This window comes from Pleurodeles waltl, chromosome 1_2 (assembly GCF_031143425.1).
Source record: "Pleurodeles waltl isolate 20211129_DDA chromosome 1_2, aPleWal1.hap1.20221129, whole genome shotgun sequence".
In the NCBI taxonomy this organism is placed as follows: domain Eukaryota; kingdom Metazoa; phylum Chordata; class Amphibia; order Caudata; family Salamandridae; genus Pleurodeles; species Pleurodeles waltl.
In genome coordinates, this window is record NC_090437.1 from 956,241,173 (window position 1) to 956,259,913 (window position 18,741).

An 18,741-nucleotide genomic window follows, 5' to 3' on the forward strand; every position below is an offset into this window, starting at 1 on the left:
TGACCATTACTGGTAAGATGGAGCATCTGGCATTTTATGGAAACATGCATTGGGATTATGAGCAGTCCTCAGGAGAAATGAGTAGGAGACTACTGAAAGACTGGGCGTGAGAAAAAGGGGCTTCATGGAAGATGTTTAGGCCACTGATGCTGCATTTTTTGAAGAAGGTGATTTTGGTTCTTTCTGGTGTGTGTAGGGATGATAGGGGGCTGCTGTATTATACCTGCTTATGGTTTGGTTATGTTTTTTTGGAGCCTTTCGGGTGGTGCAATTGCTGGGCTCTAAGACCACTGAAGGTGTAAGAAGCAAGAAGATAGTTGAAAGTGGGCAGTTTATGCAGGTATTGATACAGTCACAAAATGGATCAGAGGGGGCAGGGCAGATCGCTAAATTTGTTCATTGACTTAGTGGAGGAGGTACAAGAAAGATGTGTTTTTGAGTGAGGTGAGGATGTTTAGGCATGAGGACCAGTCATGGGTGACAGAACAGGGAGGCGGACATGAGGGGATGTACAAGGGAAGAGATCAAGAGGATTAGAATGTGGAAGTCTGATTGTTGTGAGTGCTATGTTAGACCCATGTGGTTATTGGAATGATCTGGCACATGCTTTAATTGTTTGCTGATGCTGTTTATTCTTACAGGTAGTGTGGGTTCAAGATGACCCTATATTGAGATTTGCATCTGTGTCACTCTTTCACAAAGTGGGCAACAAAACTGACAGAGATGAGGGGATTCAGAAAGCAGTGTGGGTGCGAAAACTGTAGTTTCCAAGTTAAATGGTTTGGACAAAGGGGATATGCGCTGGCACAATTTATTACCAAAACTGAACACTCTGTTAAGTGGGGCATATTGTCTTGATGTGTTATTGATAGATCTAGGTGAGAATACCCTAGTGACTGTAAAAGTGCATTAAGGTGGGTTTGCTGGCATTAAAGAGGGCATGGGCAGGTACTTCCACATTGTGGACAGAGTACTTAACCAGAAGAAAGTGGCAAGATGAAGAATCCAGAGGCAATTGACGGAGCGTGTCAGAAGGTGAATAGGGAGATGCACATGTTTTGTAAACATGAAGGTGTTTTAGGGTAGAGTACCCAGATATTAAGTTGAAGGCTGCACATTTCTTATAGGATGATGGTGTTCATCTATCTGTTACTGGTATGTAGGATTATTCGCTGCTGTTAAGGACAGCACTGGATGTGTTGTTGGGAGTCACGTTCTAGTTGGGAAGTGAAGTTCTATTGGCAGTTGGGGTTTTCTGGTGGCGGTTTCACAGAGGCATGTGCAGCACTCAAACAAATACTGCATATCTGGAGCATTATAGTGACCAGCGCTGGTAGGGGGTTATGGGGAATTGCAAAATCAAGAGTAGGTTGGCCATTGTTAGACTTTTCATCCTTGGCGTGGTCTCCCTTAACTTTTTGCCTCTGTTTCCAATGTCATTGATGTGTGCTGGGCTCCATTTTTGCTGTTTTTGTTACTCTGGCCACTGCTATCAAGATTAAAGCGTAGGTTCTCTTTGGGAGCAGATAGACATGAGTTTGGGGTCTCTGAGCTCACAATTTAAAAATACATCTTTTGGTAAAGTAAGTTTTGAGATTGTGTGTTTGAAAATGCCACTTTTAGAAAGTGGGCATTTTCTTGCTTAAACCATTCTGTGACTCTGCCTGTTTGTGGATTCTCTGTCTTGGTCAGTTTGACAGTTGGGCTGTTTGCACCTCTCTCTAGACAGTGACACAAAGGGAGCTGGGATGTAGCCTGCATCCTGATGAGCCATCTGTGCTTGGAGGGAGGGGAGGAGTGGTCACTTACACCTGAAAGGGCTATGCCTGCCTTCACACAATGCAGTCTCCGACTCCCTGGTGCGTGTCTGGGGCCTGGCCTGGGCAAGGCAGGATTTCACAAACAAGAGATACTTTCCTTTGAAGTAAGCCTACTTCAAAGGCTGAAATGGGTATAAGAAGAGCACCCAAAACCACAGATGTTAGATCACTTCTGGACATCAAGAGGAACCTCTGCCTGGAGAAGAGCTGAGAAGAAGTGCTGCCCTGACTGTTAGTGTGCTTTGTGGAGCTATACTGTAGTTGCTGTGTCTGCCTGTGCAAGGGGACAAAGACTGGACTTTGTTGTGCATTCCTGCGTGTGAAGAAACCTCCAAACTATCCTGAACTTGCCTCCTGTTGTTGAAGTCTCAGGGCAATCAAAGACTTCTCCTGCCAGCACCTGGACTCTCTGCTGAGACTCCTGTCCTGCCAAGTGGTACCCTATCCAGTTCCTGGGGCCTTGACAGGTGAAGCTGGCAGACCAAGACTGAAAATCCATGCACAGACCACTGTGCAGGGAAAATATTGACGCACCTTAGGAGATGTGGCTGAAAAACGATGCGCCGCCGGCTTCGCAGCAGAAATCAATGCTCCACTGGCATCATGGCTGGAAGATCGATGCACGCAGCTGGAGAAATGACTTGCAACATATAGTACTATATATAGAAAAGTACTATAGTACTATGTAGCAGCCCAAATAGCGATGTTTTGCTGATACAGTGCGGCAGGATTTTCAATTCAAACATCACTGGAAAAACTCTGCAAAGCCTGCCCGGAACCGAGTGCTGCCCGGATCGACGCATCGCTATCCTGCAGAGAGGAAAAACAATGCACGTGGACCCGCCCGGAGAAGGAGAAACAACGCACGGTCTCACTTGCGGGTGAGAAATTGAAGCATTGGTAACCTTTTTCGACGCACACTTGCCCGTGAGTGTTATTTTGCCGCTACCCAGGTACTTTTCAACGCTAACAGTGTTTTTAATGTTTTCTAAAGGATTTAAGACTCTTTTGCTTTTAAAATTAATAACTTGGCTTCTGTAGGTTGGATTTTTGTTGTTTTGGTCTAGTTTTGTTTAGATAAATATTTTTCTAAACCTGTGTTGTGTCATTTTGTAGTGTTTTCACTGGATTACTGTGTGTGTTGGTACAAATACTTTACACCTAAACTCTGGAGTTAAGCCTGCCTGCTTGTGCCAAGCTACCAAGTGCGTGAGCGGGGGTTGACTGAGGGTGATTCTGCTTTACCCTGACTAGAATGAGGGTCCTTGCTTGGACAAGGGGGAAACTTAATGCCAACCAAAGACCCCATTTCTAACAGCCATGTTGGACTATACGTTGGAATCATACAGATGGATGGAACCTTGGAGTGTGAGAGTATATCACTGTACAGTGCAAAGTTTAAGGGAAAGGAAGGAATTTTAGGTCATTGAAATGTTTTGTGAGGCCAGAGCTTTATTAGTCTGTATTGACTATGAATTGTTAACTGCTTTATGCACCTGTCTCTTTAAAACTACCTTTTTCACATATTTTGGTATTCAAGTGGTTTCTGGATATGCAGTCTCTCCCAAAGAAGCAAACACGGGTGAGAAACCAGGGGCCATAGCATTTTGGGCTTTGCTGGTGCAATGCAAAGCTGAATGCCTGCTCTATGTACCCACAACAAATATTTGTCTGGGTTAGTCCTTTATTTGTGGAAGCTACAGTTCAAAAATAGTGAACAAGGTTTGCTTCTTTCTGTTTTTGAGCTGTGCTGCCTGAAATAAAGTACCACTCCAGATAAACAATGGGTTAAATAAATTAAGTATATGTATTGAAGATGCATAAAACAGGCATGTGGCTCTGCCATGCAACATCAAAGACCATCACAATATGGCCCCAGGCATTTATGCTCAATACTGGATTTAGGTGGGGGTGCAGCCAATGCCATCACACCTGGTGGCAAGCTTGGGGGGTGTCCTTTGCAGAACAGGCTAAGGCGAAAAAAGAAGGCGCATGCAGTGCCCATTGCATGACCAGCATTTTTCACGGAATATCAAACCTGCATGATAATTCTGGAGGTTAATGCACTTGATTCGAGAGGTCTGTGATTTTTCTAGTCACAGTTTTGACCCATGGTAAAATAACATAGAAGGTTAATGTTCCAGCTGCAAAGCACAACGTCTAGCATACGAATCACAGATTTTTATTTATGTTGATAGCTGAGTAGGTTGCTCATTTTGTCACATAAATCCTTTTATTAGTTGGTAACAGACAACAGGATAAGTTACAATCCTGCTAACATAGCACAATGAGCTATGAAACGGCATCAAATTGTTGCATGGAAGTTGGAAGGTATAGCTTTAGGGCCTTATTATTTCTTTCCTCAATTTTCCATTATTCTAAGGCTGCTAAAATCAATTCCTTTATGTAGTAATACAATTGTATTAGTATGTCAACCTGAATCATTGTGTTACATTTCAAATCTTGAGTTTATAGGGCAAATCTATTAACAGTGTGTGTCTGGTTTGTATCACAAAAGTGACACAAACCTGGTACAAAGTTTTGGGTTTGTGGTTTACTCTCAAGCACAAATCCTGAATTGCATTGGATAATAGGCCTAAAGCAACACAAAGGATCACTATGTACTAATTTGTGTGAAGGATATGATGAGTGACATATGGATGTTCCCATACACTCATCTGTGGATTATTGAACTAATCCCTATCTACTAATGTTTGTTGAAAGGGATTTCCATCACAAAATTATGCCTTAGTGCATCAAAAATGGTAAACTACAAAAAATAATTTGAAGAATGTTCAACAGCCCAACTACATCCCAGTACCTCTCTTTCATTGAAAGAATAATTCACTTATGCTCTCCTAAGGCACTAAGGCCCTTGAGGAAAAGGCAACCACTACCTCTTCTCCATCCAATTTGTGCAAAGGGACTGCTCCAAGACCTTTCAACCTGGCATCTGTAGCCGCAATGTTTAGGTCTTGACAGAGTTGGTCACTTAAAAAAAAATGTAAAAATATTTTAGCTATGCAGCACAGGATCGAGGTTGCTGAGCAGCTTGGTTAAAACCACTAGCACACTCATTAGGTCTCAAAGGTGAGGTTTTACTAAAGGGTTGTTTTTAATTGACATTAAACTGGCATAGGCCCTCATTACAACATTGGAGGTAAATGCCGCTTACGGCCGTGCAGAAGACCGCCAACACACCGCTGCGGCAGCGGAATTCCGCTACAGCTATTACGACCCACAGGCCGGAATCCGCGAAAATTTAGGCACCCACACAAGTCCACCACAACAAAGGTCAGTGATAAACTGGCGATAACAAAACCTCCACCGTCACGCCAACAGGAATACACCCACACTATCACGGCCCACGAATCCATGCTGCGGTCTTTCAACCGCGGTATTCCATTGGCGGTACACACCCTGCGCTCAAAATACACACACATTTACAAAACACAACCACATTGGACTATTCAAAATACACACACCTGATACACATACACACACCACTCCCACACACCCAATACAATATAAAACACACACCCACATCACCCACAAACCCCTACAACAAAAATAGAGAAAGAAGCACAGAGAGATACACCACTATCAACAATACTAGCATCCACAGACACACCATCATCACTCACACAACATCCACGCACCTCAGACAACACACACAAACACACCCTCTCACACATCACAACACACACCACCCTTCACATCACCCACACAACATCATGGCACCGCAAAGACACCCCAGGTTCTCTGAGTAAGAGCTCAGGGTCATGGTGGAGGAAATCGTCCAGGTAGAGCTACAGCTATTCGGATCACAGGTGCAGCACACCTCCATAGCTAGGAAGATGGAGCTATGGCGCAGAATTGTAGACAGGGTCAACGCAGTGGGACAGCACCTAAGAACACGGGATGACATCAGGAAGAGGTGGAATGACCTACGAGGAAGGTGCGTTCTGTGGTCTCAAGACACCAGATTGCAGTTCAGAGGACTGACGGCGGACCTCCACCTCCTCCCCCACAACTAACAACATGGGAGGAGCAGGTCTTGGCTATACTGCATCCTGAGGGCCTCGCAGGAGTAGCAGGAGGAATGGACTCTGGTAAGTCAAATCTTAACTATTACATCACCCACCCCACCTGCATGCTATCACATACCCCACCCTCACCCCATCACTCCAACACCTCACATATGCCCCACTATCACAACCCACACATCCCAATACCAAGCCCTGCATGCAACAACAAAGCATGGACACCCATCACCAAAGCATGTCCACTACAGATACCCACACAGACCCCAAACCAAATATCACACAAGGTCCTAGACAAAAATGCAAGCACTGGAGTACAGGGTCACCCACCCATTGCACACGATGGCACACACAGATGCAATAATCATGCCTTTACACCCCTGCAGGACCCCTACCCAACGTCACCGGACAGGAGGTTCCAGACATGTCCACTCCCCCCACAGAAGAGGCCAGCAGCTCTGTCCAACTGGATCAAGATGACCAGCCTGGCCCATCTGGGACCTCGGGACAGTCGGTTCCCCTCACACTGGCACATGCCACCACAGAGCCTCCCCCCTCAGGAAACACCAGCACAGCACCCTCCCAGCAGGCCCATCCCTCTGTCCCCAGGACACGTCAAGCAGCAGTGTGTCCACCACTACAGGGAACCCAGGCAAACCCACTAACCCAAGAAAATCAGGGACCTGGGGGCAGTGGGCACACGGTTCAGGGGACAGAGACACAGGATAACAGGGGAACTGGAAGGACAGCTGTGCGACAGGGGGAGGACAGGCCCAGGGAACCCACTCTCCACGAGTCCCTCTCCAACATCATGGGAGCATACCATCATTCCCAGGAGACAATGACAACGGTACTGGCCACGTTTCAGGAGACCCAGAGGCTGCAGGAGGAACAGTATCTGGGGATCAGGAAGGAACTTAAGTCCATCAACACCACCCTGGTCGCCATTGTAGGGGTGCTGAAGGACCTTGTGGACACCAGGAGGGACACTGTGGCACAACAAGGGGCCCCTGACACTAGCATGGATGATGAACAGCCCACCACCTCCACCTGCGCTAGTGGACAGGAGGCACTGCCACAGGACCACGACACCAGCACCCCACCCCGTGCAGATGGAGAACCACCACCGCAGTCACTGAGCCCACCACCAGCTCCGCCGCCACAAAGACCGGCACCAGCACCGCCGCCACAAAGAACGGCACTAGCACCGCCGCCACAAAGACCGGCACCGCTACCACAAAGACTGCCACCAGCACCGATGCCACAGAGCCCACCGCCAGCACCGATGCCACAGAGCCCGCCGCCAGCACCGATGCCACAGAGCCCGCCGCCAGCACCAATGCCACAGAGCCCGCCGCCAGCACTAATGCCACTGACACCACCGCCAGCACTAATGCCACTGACACCACCGCCACCACTGCCGGCGGCCCGTGACATCCTGAGCAAGTGGCACCAATGCAGACATGGCTGCCACCCACAGTGGTCAGTCATACGAGGCTGGTGGTCAGTTCCAGGAGTCTGGGAAGCTTGCATGTTGCACCACCGTCAGTGGAGTATCACATCCACTACCTCAGTCCTTGGCAGGATGAAGCACTCTGGGCAAAAAGCCCCCTCCAAAACCAGTGGAGTATCACATCCACTACCTCAGTCCTTGGCACGATGAAGCACTGTGGGCACAAAGCCCCCTCCAGAACCAGTGGAGTATCACATCCACTACCTCAGTCCTTGGCAGGCTGAAGCACTCTGAGCACAAAGCCCCCTCCAGTACCAGTGGAGAAAGGCATCCACTACCTCAGTCCTTGGCAGGATGAAGCACTCTAGGCACAAAGCCCCCTCCAGAACCAGTGGAGAAAGGCATCCACTACCTCTGTCCTTGGCAGGATGAAGCACTCTGGGCACAAAGCCCCCTCCAGAACCAGTGGAGTATGACATCCACTACCTCAGTCCTTGGCAGGATGAAGCACTCTGGGCACAAAGCCCCCTCCAGAACCAATGGAGAAAAGCATCCACTTGAGAGACTGTGGCTTGGCAGTCCCCAGGATAAAGCAGTGGGCAAACCACCTACTGTAAAGACTTGTGAGACTGTGGCTTTGCACTCCCCAGGATAGAGCAGTGGGCAAACCACTCACTGTAAAGACTTGTGAGACTGTGGCTTTGCACTCCCCAGGATACAGCAGTGGGCATGGAGCCCCCTCGTGGAGCTGGCGTCGTGCACTCATCTGGCTGAGGTGCCCCCCTTCCCTTCCCCCTGAGGTGCCTGTTTCATTTTGATCTGATGCCCCTGCAGTGTTCTCTCCGTTTGAAGTCTGGTATTAAGTGTGGGCCTCGCCCATGCTTTTTGGGCCCAGTGGTCCATGGACTATGAATGGTGCACTATCTGGACTTGTGTAGTTGGTGTACATAATTGTTTATACTGTATTTCAAGTTTTGACTAATGGATTTTTATTTATTACACTCGTTCAACTCATTTGCTTTTGTCCTTGCGTTCTTCCAGGGGGAGTGGAGGGCGTAAATGTAATGTTGCAGCATGTATTCGTGTGTGTGTTGTTGTGGTTGAGGGTGGAGGTGGGGGTTTTGCGTGTTGCGTTTGTGTGTCACTCTCGTTTCCCTCCCCCTCACCTGTGTTGTAGGTGCAGTACTCACCGTGGTAGTCGCCGCCGTCTTTCGTGCTCCTGGTAGAGGAGCAGGAATACCATCGCAGGGAGTATTTGGAGTACTGGCTCTATGGCATCCTGGTATGGAGAGGTGAGTGTTTTCCCTTCCAAGTCCTGTTTCTGCTGTGTTTTTGTTCACGTTGGTTCCGCCCCGGAAAAGATGGCGGATTGGCCTCTCATAATAGTGTGGACTGTACATTGTTTTCCGCCTGTCTGTTGGCGGTGACCGCCGCTGTGTTTGTTTCTACCACCGTGGCGGTCGGAGTGTTAAAGTGGCTGTCCATGTTGGCGGTTTCCGCCATGGTCGTGATTCCATTTTTTTACTGCCGGCCTGTTGGCGGTCTTACAGCCGCTTTAACACCAACTGCCAGGGTTGTAATGAGGGCCCTAATCTTTCTAATCTTGCGCTTCAACATCTCTGCCTTTGACACCCTTGTGAGCACACAAACACAACTCCTTTTCTTAACTGCCCCCTTAATGAACATATTATACTTACACATCCTTCACAACTACAGAGTAGTATTAAAGAAGACCTGGAGAAGAATGAACTTCAACTTTATTCTTAGGTATTGGCACTTTCTTCCCTTTCTCCAACAGCTGCAGTATAGGTTTGATCCCTTTCGTTGAAATCATATGACCCATATATTCCACACTACTCATCTGATACTTCTCACTTTTTACCATCACTGCGATACCAAGCACTTTATGTCATTTTTTTCATTTATCTCTTTCATTTGTTTTTCAATTAATTGATTATGTAAATCCTCTTGATAACCTTTATTAGGATTGTATAAATGTTTGATCAATTAAAAATGTGCTCACTGCTACAGAGTGAGGTTCTTCGGCTTACACTGATTGTTTACCTTACTAATTTGAGTTCACATTGATTGTTTTCATATATTTTGTTTATGTATTTATTGATTGCTCAGGATTCCAGTGACCAAACATAATAATGTTTCCAAAGAATACCAGTTGAACCACTGTATTCTGTGCATGTTGGTTGCTCAGGTTTTCAGGTTCTCACTGGTTTACAGCGTGTATCACCATAAACAGATTCCAGGCCTTTCTCCTCTCTACTGGGCCTAATGAATTACTGTTTGGCTAGCAGGAGGATCAAGGGCCTTCCTACACAATCTATCCATTTACAGTGCTCAGCCCAGTTCCTAACGATAGAAGGGGTGGGGAGGAAATCTGCATCTGGTAATTAGCTCTTCACACTGCACCCGACATGGACAAGCCCAAGCATACTGAAACAAAGGAAGAAGGGCTCTCCTCTGGAGTAGAACCCAGGAGGGTCTCTCTTTTGATGTTTTGGTGGGAAGAATTCAGTCAGCTGTGTCAGTTGGGAGTGGAGTGGAGACTCCCAGGAAAGGTCTTGAAATGTCCCAGTTGGTGAGTCTCGTGGATGCATTTGCAGCAGTGTAAAAGTGAAAATGAGACTCTGGGACACATGTAATTGAATATAATGTTTTATTGAGAATGTTGGTGATTGACAATACACAAAATGTGACAGACAAGCTAAGGCAAAGCTTGTTTGGCACTACTGGGTGTAGATACCATTGCAAGTTAACAGTTGATCACTGGTAAGCCACAGGGTCCATTTTGAAACGAGATTCTAATCTGCCATGCACCAGCAGCTACAGCATACTTCCTTTACCAGCTAAAATATGCTAAAAGTCAGTGAAAATCTACATTCATACATTTTTTATGAAATTGATAACCCACCAGGTAGGAGAAGGCCTGTCAGATTGAGAAAGGTTATAGAGCCCCCTCTCCCCCAAGAAATGGGGCCAGCAACCCCATTCTTCCACCCATTCCAATGGAGATACTGAATAATATTGCATTTAGGAACCTGGAGAAAAATAAGGGCACGTGTAAGACATTGGAGCTATTGGTTCAGAATGGCACCAACTGCAACTTCACATCTTCACAGATTCATGGCTCAGTAATGTTAGGAAGACAACAGCAAAACACATTAGGTTTAGGAAGTGATCATTCTCAAAGATCTATCCAAATATAGGGGATGTATAAGATATAGACGAGGCAATGTACTGGAAATGTCAGCTTACTGTTCTCTCTGCACAATCAGATAGTGTAGATGGATACACATAACAAACTGTAATGTAGTAAACAGGAGACTGAGGAACAGGATAGGCAGGCATGAGATACTTGAGGACTGCAGGTACAGGGCAAATGGTTTCTGATTCATATCTGAACTTGTTTTAGATCAACTACTAGTATGTCTTACAGTACACCTCCCAAAACAATGCCTCCCCTGGCAGACCCTTTTAGGTCGCAGCTTCTTTAGCAATTGTTTGTGAAACAGGGACCACTGTGTAGGGACATGAACAAAAATGGCTGGCTCCCAAGATCGTTCAGAGGCATCATCTCCCTTCCATGAAGCTGAATATTGTTTGTAATTGACCATAATGAATTCATGGATGTAAAATAGCTTTTTATTTGTACTCCTGAGACACTTCAACCAACACAAGAAGAGGGGGAATCTCACCAATGGATACTGCTGGTTTAGTGTGAGAGACATGGCTGATCAGGCAAATATTTTATTGGGCAGTCAATTTAAGACATAGTGCAGATGTTCCCACAAATCTCACAATGGGGAAGTGTAATCTTGGTGAGGGAAACTGGGAGGTATAGATGTTTACTAAAAACCCATAGTTTATCTCCAATATGAAAAAGAGGAGCTGGTCTACAATGGAAATCTGTCTATTTCTTGTAATCAGCCTTGGCTTTAGTGAGATGTTGCTATATGACTTTATTATGGATCTAAGGTGAGTTACTAAATGGTTGATAGAAAGAACAGGAGATGGTTTAATGCATCCAGGAAGTATGTGGATATTTGTTAAATGACCTATAGAAGGGTGATATACCCATGAAGCTGTGAAGCAAGTTCTTATGAGACAATTCGGCATGCGAGTTCTACTAGCTCCAGTCTACTCCATGGTTCTTTAGCAACATCGCAGGCACTGTTCTGTTGCCTGATTCAGTCTCTCTGTCTGCCCATCTGTCTTAGGATGATAACTGTTGGAAGGAAAACCAGTGGTACCAGTTTGTTTCACAAGTTCCTTCCAACAATGGGAGGTAAACTGTGATTATCGATCTATGATGTTAGTATTGGGAAAACTACGATGTTGGAGCTTGTGGTTAAAGAACATATAAGCTAATTCAACTGCCAGAAGCACATTCCTTTAAAAGACTGCCCCTACTTCATGAAATAGTCAATGGCCACCAAAACAGTGTCTGTCTCTAGGATGGAGGTAACACTGCAAATCATGCATCAGGGCTGTTGCGGCACTGGAAGGGGTTATAACAAACCTGCTGGTCTTGTGCTACTGTTTTCCTCTTGAGCACAGAACATTGTCATAAAATTCTTTAATGATGTTGTCATATTTCATTTCTAACATTATCTCTTTAATACTTCCAAAATCATTCCCCAACCTGGATGTTTGGATACTGGAATATTATAACACCATCTCATGGTTTGTAGTTTTAAATTCCTGGAGGGGAGATATAAGACTTCATTTCTATACAATAAAGTAACTTGTTTCATCTTTTCATTAACGTCTTTCTGGGTCCATTGCTTGTTATTAATCTGTTGTTGACTAGAGGTAAAATTGTGAAAGAAACTCTCAACTGATTCATCTGGACCTGCAGTACCAACTAGAATTGTGGGGACTGGAGAGGGATTTTCAAATACTTCCCTTTGACTGTACTGTGTCTGCTTCTCTTTGACTATTTTTAAGTCTATATGTAACTTGATATTTGAAATAGGAGAAAAATAGAGACTAGCAAGCATGTTGGGGATTGGGACATTTCAGTGAACAGAGATGTCTTAGATTACTGTGAACTATGTAGCCAGTGATTTCGTGAAGTGCTTCCTCTACATATTGTTGCAATTGTGTAAAATGCCTCCTTTACAACTAGAAGTTGATAGTTGCAGACACTGTTGTTGCATTGAGATGAAGACACCGATGCGTGAGTGTAGGAAAATGACTCTTTTTGCATGACCGCATCCAATGGTTTGGACTAATGCTCCTGATTTGTTTACTCTGTGCACTGGGACTCTGCTAACCACACCCCAGTGCACATTCTCTGACCCCTAAAACATGTAAAAATTGGCTAGACTCTTAGTTAGCATAATTAATCTACCTCGAGGTCCCTAATATATGGTGCCAAGTGTAATCAAGACCTGTAAGTTAAATGTCTGTAATGGACTGCAGCACCCATTGTGTCACTCATTACAGTGACCTCCTTTGTCCCTCTAGTCAGCCTGACACCAATTCCAGCAGAAGAGGAGCTACCATCAGAACTGGATTTAGTGGCCACAGAGGAAGGGGTTGTCACTTTTAATGGACACACGTCTTGGGTGGGCACAGGAGCTCTGCAGAGCAGAGGAAGGAATCTGTCAAGTTGAATTTATGTACAGAAGGGTGCTGTGGGATTGTTTGCAGTACATCACCTACAAAACTATGCAAATATATGTAGGACTACCCGTAGGCACTTTGGTCCTTCTGGTCAGATAGGGGCTAGGAGTCACCCACAGGCCTGTGGCAGGCATTAATGTGGCACTTCGGGTACCCTCTTCTCAACACAACTGAACACTGCTGAACCTATGGAAAACAGAAGAAGGACTGCATCTGTTATTTAGACCTGTGGGGAGACTTGAAAGACTAGTGCAGCTTTCACTGTACTCAGGACAAATAAGGGGACTTCATGGGTCAGATGGCTGACCTCCACTTAAGATACGGGAACACAACAAGCTGCTAGAAGCTTTTTTCCTGATGAGCCCAGTTGATCATTTTCAACTGGACCTGCCCTGGACCCCACTGGTGGTTCTGCTGGATTGAGTCTTGACTCCCAAGTGTTATTCTTGAGGTCCAACAATCAGCAGAGTTGAGAAGAGATCTTCCCTCTGAAAAGTCAGGTAAGGGTCTGGTCTGCTATTTTGAAGAGCACACAATAAAGCATGATAGAGGATACTAGAAGGCTTTTCCTTATCATCTTCCACCGAACAAACCAATCAAGAGACAGTGTTCTCAAGAAGAAGGTAGACTCCCTAGTTTTCTGTCTTCCAACAAAGAAGCAATCTTCTGGACAACCTTGGGTGTAACAACAGCCTGGTCTGCATGGTACAGGATGGTGTTCCCCACCGTCTTAGTCACCATGTCCGGGGCCAAAATGTAATCAAAAACCACTTTAAAAACATCACTCCCCCTGTTAGAAATGGAGTCTCTAGTTGGCAGAGGTTTGCACCCTGTCCAAATAGGGACCCTCACTCTAGTCACGGTAAGGGAGTAATACAGCTAACACAACCCCTGTTCACCCTCGTTTGTAGCTTGGCACGAGCAGTCAGGCTTATCTCAGAGGCAATGTGCCAAGTATTTGTACACACACACACACACACACACACACACAGTAACACAGTAAAAACACTTACAAAAGAACTCAACACCAATTTAGAAAAGTAGCCAATATTTATCTGAATACAACAAGACCAAAATGACAAACATTCCACATACCGAAGCAAAGATATCACTTTTAAAAAAGTTGCAAAGAATCTTAATCCAGACGAATCAATGATTATCTCTTTTTCACACACAGTATATTGGATGCATCAAAAACAAAGACACTGTAGGGCGCAGAGATAGTGGAGTATTGGAAAACAAAGCGATGTGTCCGTTCCTTACTGTGCCGAGGAGGTGATGCGTCACTTCTTTACTGACAGGGGAGGTCATGCATTAATTCTCTCCTCGCAGGAGAGGTGATGCTTCGGTTCCTTACTGGTAGGGGAGGTGATGGATGGGTTTCTTACTGCAGGTAAGGTGATGTGTCGGTTCTCTCCCCGCAGGAGAGGGGATGCGTCAGATTCTGGTCACGCAGCCTCGGTTCCTTGCTGCGGCGCGGGGTTGATGCAAAAATAGCACCGAGGGATGATGCGTGGGAAAATCCAGACAAAGGGTGATGATAGGGCTGCGGTGGAAACGGTGCTGCATCTGCCCTGCAGGCGCTGAAATGATCCTTCCATCTTAAGGCAAGTGGTGCTTCAACTCCTCAGCCGCAAAGCAGGCGCTGCGCCGATTTTTCTGCTGCAATCTAGGCAATGCATCAAGTTTCAACCACGGCAATCTGATGTATGGATTTTCTTCGTCAGGACCCCAGTTTCCACTTCCAAGGGCCCAGGAACTGGTTTTGGCACCACTTGGCAACTCGACTCTCAGCAGGGAGTCCAGAGACTGGCAGATTAAGTCTTTGATGTCCTTGAAACTTCTAACAGGAGGCAAGCTCAGCTTAAGCCCTTGGAGAACCTTGGAAAGCAGGATGTAGAAAGCAAAGTCATTTCACTCCCAGGACAGAAGCAGCAGCCAGCACAACAAAGAAATAGGCAGAGTGGCAGTTTCTCCTACAGCATCCAGCTCTTCTTCCTGTCAGAATGTCCTCAGTCCAGAACTGTTCTAAAGTTGTGGTCTCAGAGGCTCAATACTTATACTCATTTCTGCCTTTGAAGTAGGCAAACTTCAAAGGAAAGTCTTTGTAGTGCACAAGACTCTACTTTTCCTGCCCTAGCCCCAGACACACCCCAGGGGATTGAAGACTGCTTTGTGTAAAGACAGGCACAGTCCTATTCATGTGCAAGTGTCATCTCCCAGCACTCAGGCACAGGAAGACCCATCAGGATATGCAAGGCACACCTCAGCTCGCTTTGTGTGACTGTCTAGGGTGAATTCACAAACAGCCCAACTGTCATCAGGACCCAGAAATTTATTCCACAACCAGGCATAGGCACAGAATGTTTAATTAAGAAAATACCCACTTTCTAAAAGTTACAAATAAACAGGGTAACCCAATACTCCCCACAGAACTGGGTAATATAAACTGTAAAGCAGACAATGTTCATGGAGGAATCATTTACATACAAATATTTCAGTGGTATTAAATAATATTAATGTTCTAATTAACCATAGATCCAATTCCATACATAAATAAATCTTCAAACAGCATGTAATTTGTTTCTGGAAAAATTAAGATTTTTTATATATTCACTAATAATATATTCATCAATATAGCAAAGCAACAAAGAGAATTTTTAGTGTTTTGATACAAATGCACTGGTGACCCCTCTAGTCCACAATCCATTTACATCCAAGGGATAGAAGCAGCACACGAACCCTCCTGACTCTCGAACCACAAAAGGTTTGAGCCCTGTATGCAGTCTTTCAAACAATCAGAAATCAATCCTAATGGACTACAGCAGCTCACACGAAGAATTGCGTCATGGAGAGTATAAGGTTGAGGGTTTGGTCTCCCAAGGCTCAAACTATCCATGAGACCATCCTCAGGACAGTGTGTCAACAGACAGTAGCCTACCTTTCCCAGAATCATCCTGCCTTCTCTCTGCATAGTAGGAGGGTTAATTTTCAAAATGCATATATTCTGTCTAGTGACACCTTCCTTGCACCATTCTCAATGTAATATCCCAGGTACAGGACTACTTTCTGACAGTATTGTGATTTACTTGTGGACACCTTGTATCCAGTCTCAGCCAAATGATTCAACAAGGCAATGGTGTCTTGTTTGCAAGCTTCTTGTGACGTCAACTATTAGCAGATCGATCATCAATGTACTGCATGAGAACGGAATTACACTGTAACTTCAACAACTCCAAACTCTTTTTCAGGATTTAGTTAAAGATAGAATGACTTTCTTTATACCATTGAAGAACTCGGTGCCATGCCAAAATTCTATTTTGGAACTGAAACTCAAAGAAAAACTGGTTCTTTTTTTGCAATGGTAGAGAAAAGAATGCTTGACACAGGTCAATTACTTCGAACCACTCAGCTTCAGAGAGTATCTGAAACAATATCACAGTTGGATACATTAACACAGGAAACAATGATGTTAGTAATCTTTTGCAGGTCCTGCACAATGCAGTATTTGCTCCTTGGTTTCTGGAGACTTTCCAGGAGAATTAGATGAGCTCTCCATAATTGTCTTCAATATTCCTTGCTGTATCATCGACCTGATCACTAGGGCAATCCCAGCTATTGTTTCCAGAGTTAGGTTACACTGTAATGTTCAGCGATATTCGGCATTCGGTTTAAAAGTAATTCAGACAGGTTCCACTACTTTAATAAGTCCGATATCTGTACCAGAGAAATCCCAGACTTCAGGGTTCACAGTAACTGTTAAATCAGGGGTAAGTCTTCCACAATCATCAGGTATATCAAAGTATTTCTTCCAAAGGCTTACTTTGCAAACAAATCACATTCTGTTGAATGTGCAGGCTAATCTCCGGATGCAAGCCGAGAACAGACTGTGACACAAAATTGCTCATTTCACCCCTTGTTGGATTATCAACACCACTATGTTGTCTGAATACCTGCAACACATGCTTTTAATAAGCCTGCACTGATTCTTTAGCCTCCTCGGTAATTCAATTAATCTTCAACCAATCAATCCCCTTTTGTGGAACATTCTCTTTCAAAAAATTAATCATCTAATTATACTTTTCTATCACAATAGGAAATTGTGCAGCCGTCCTAACCACTCTCTGAGGTTCAGCATTTGGCCACTGTATCAACACCTTACACTTGGCCCATAAATCACAAGGAACCACTACATTGAAAACAGTGTACAAATCCTCACACAGCACTTTCAAAATTCTCACAAATCAATTAACCTGACTGAACCACAAATCGTGACACTCCCTCAATTTCGGGAACTGATTTGTAAAGGTAGCAAGATCACCTTGACTCCAGGGCACATGCACATATCCTTCTCCTCAAAGGATAGGTTTTAGTAGTACCATCCACAGGTGTTGGTGGTATTCTTCTCACTCCCCCAGCTTCTTCCTTTGCTTTCTTTTTCCCCCTTTTCCTAGTCCACTGGTCCCTTAATTTGTCCAGGCTACCCCGATTCTGTATGCAACCAACTAATTCCTTAGCATGTAGCTTTATTCCATAGATTGTCATGGTCACAATTGCTTCATCGTTGAGCTTGAAAGCTCTGCCACAGCAGTTTACTTCTGAAAGGTCTATATCATATTGATTTACCAATTCTGTTAATATTCCATGTGCTTGTGATGCACTGCAGGTAACATCTTTGCTCACAAATATGAGTTCATTCTCCTGATACTTTTCCATATGACTAAAATCAAGACTGCCCCATGTAAGCTCCTCTAACTCTACCCTCAGTCTGGAAATGTCCCACGGTTTCAAGCTTGACCAGATCTCTGGCTCCTTTTTGACTACCTCAGTCTCTCCATTGCCTGGGGATTCCTCAAACAATCGAGGTATCACTTCAAAGTCCAGGAATTTCTAGGCACTTTGGTCAACTGGGGTTGTAAACACTACAGTCCCACTTTATCCTAAAGACCTTGCAAATTGGTTAGGACTCCAAATCACCACTTGTGACTTCTCTGTTGTAAGCGTAACAACAGTGGCAGGCATTCCAGCAACCAATCTTGAAGTGTAAGAAAGGAACCAACATCAGAAGTACAGTGATACCATACCAATATGGCACCACATGAACAACAGGGAGGATGGAGTCCAAAGCTTAAGAGTTTTATTAAGACATTTAATTCAGGTTATAAGTTAAATCAGTCAGCAAAATTGCTAGAAAAATATGTTAAGAACATACATATTTAAACGTTCATGCAGCCTGAATTTGTATATGATCAGAATGTATATGCAAAATAGGATAACATACAACCAGCAAAATATAACCCAAGCAGGTTCCGTAAGGAAACTTCTCTATTCTAAATAAAGTATTGAAAGTGGCAAGGGGAAAGCTAGGAGGAAGGTGTCACCATCAGATGAACCAGGTTTAAGGTTCAATGGAAAGAGTCTGAGAATTGAAGCATGAAACCTAACACTCTGGTTATGGACAATTAGCAGAGTAGAGCAGACATCTTCTCTTGGTAAAGCCAGGATAGTGTCTAGTCTGCTATTCTAAAGAGCACACAATTAAAGCATGAAAGAAGATTGTAAAGGCTTCGCCCTATCATCTTCCAGAGAACAACCCAATCAAAAGACAGTGTTCTTTGGGAGCAGGTAGACACCCTACTTTCCAAGCTCCAAACAAAGAAGCAATCATCCGAACTACATTTGATGTAACATCAGTCTTGTCTGTCTGATGCAGGATGGAGTTTTCCACCATCTCAGTCTCCAGATCACAGGACAAAATGTATTTAAAAAAATCACCCCTCCC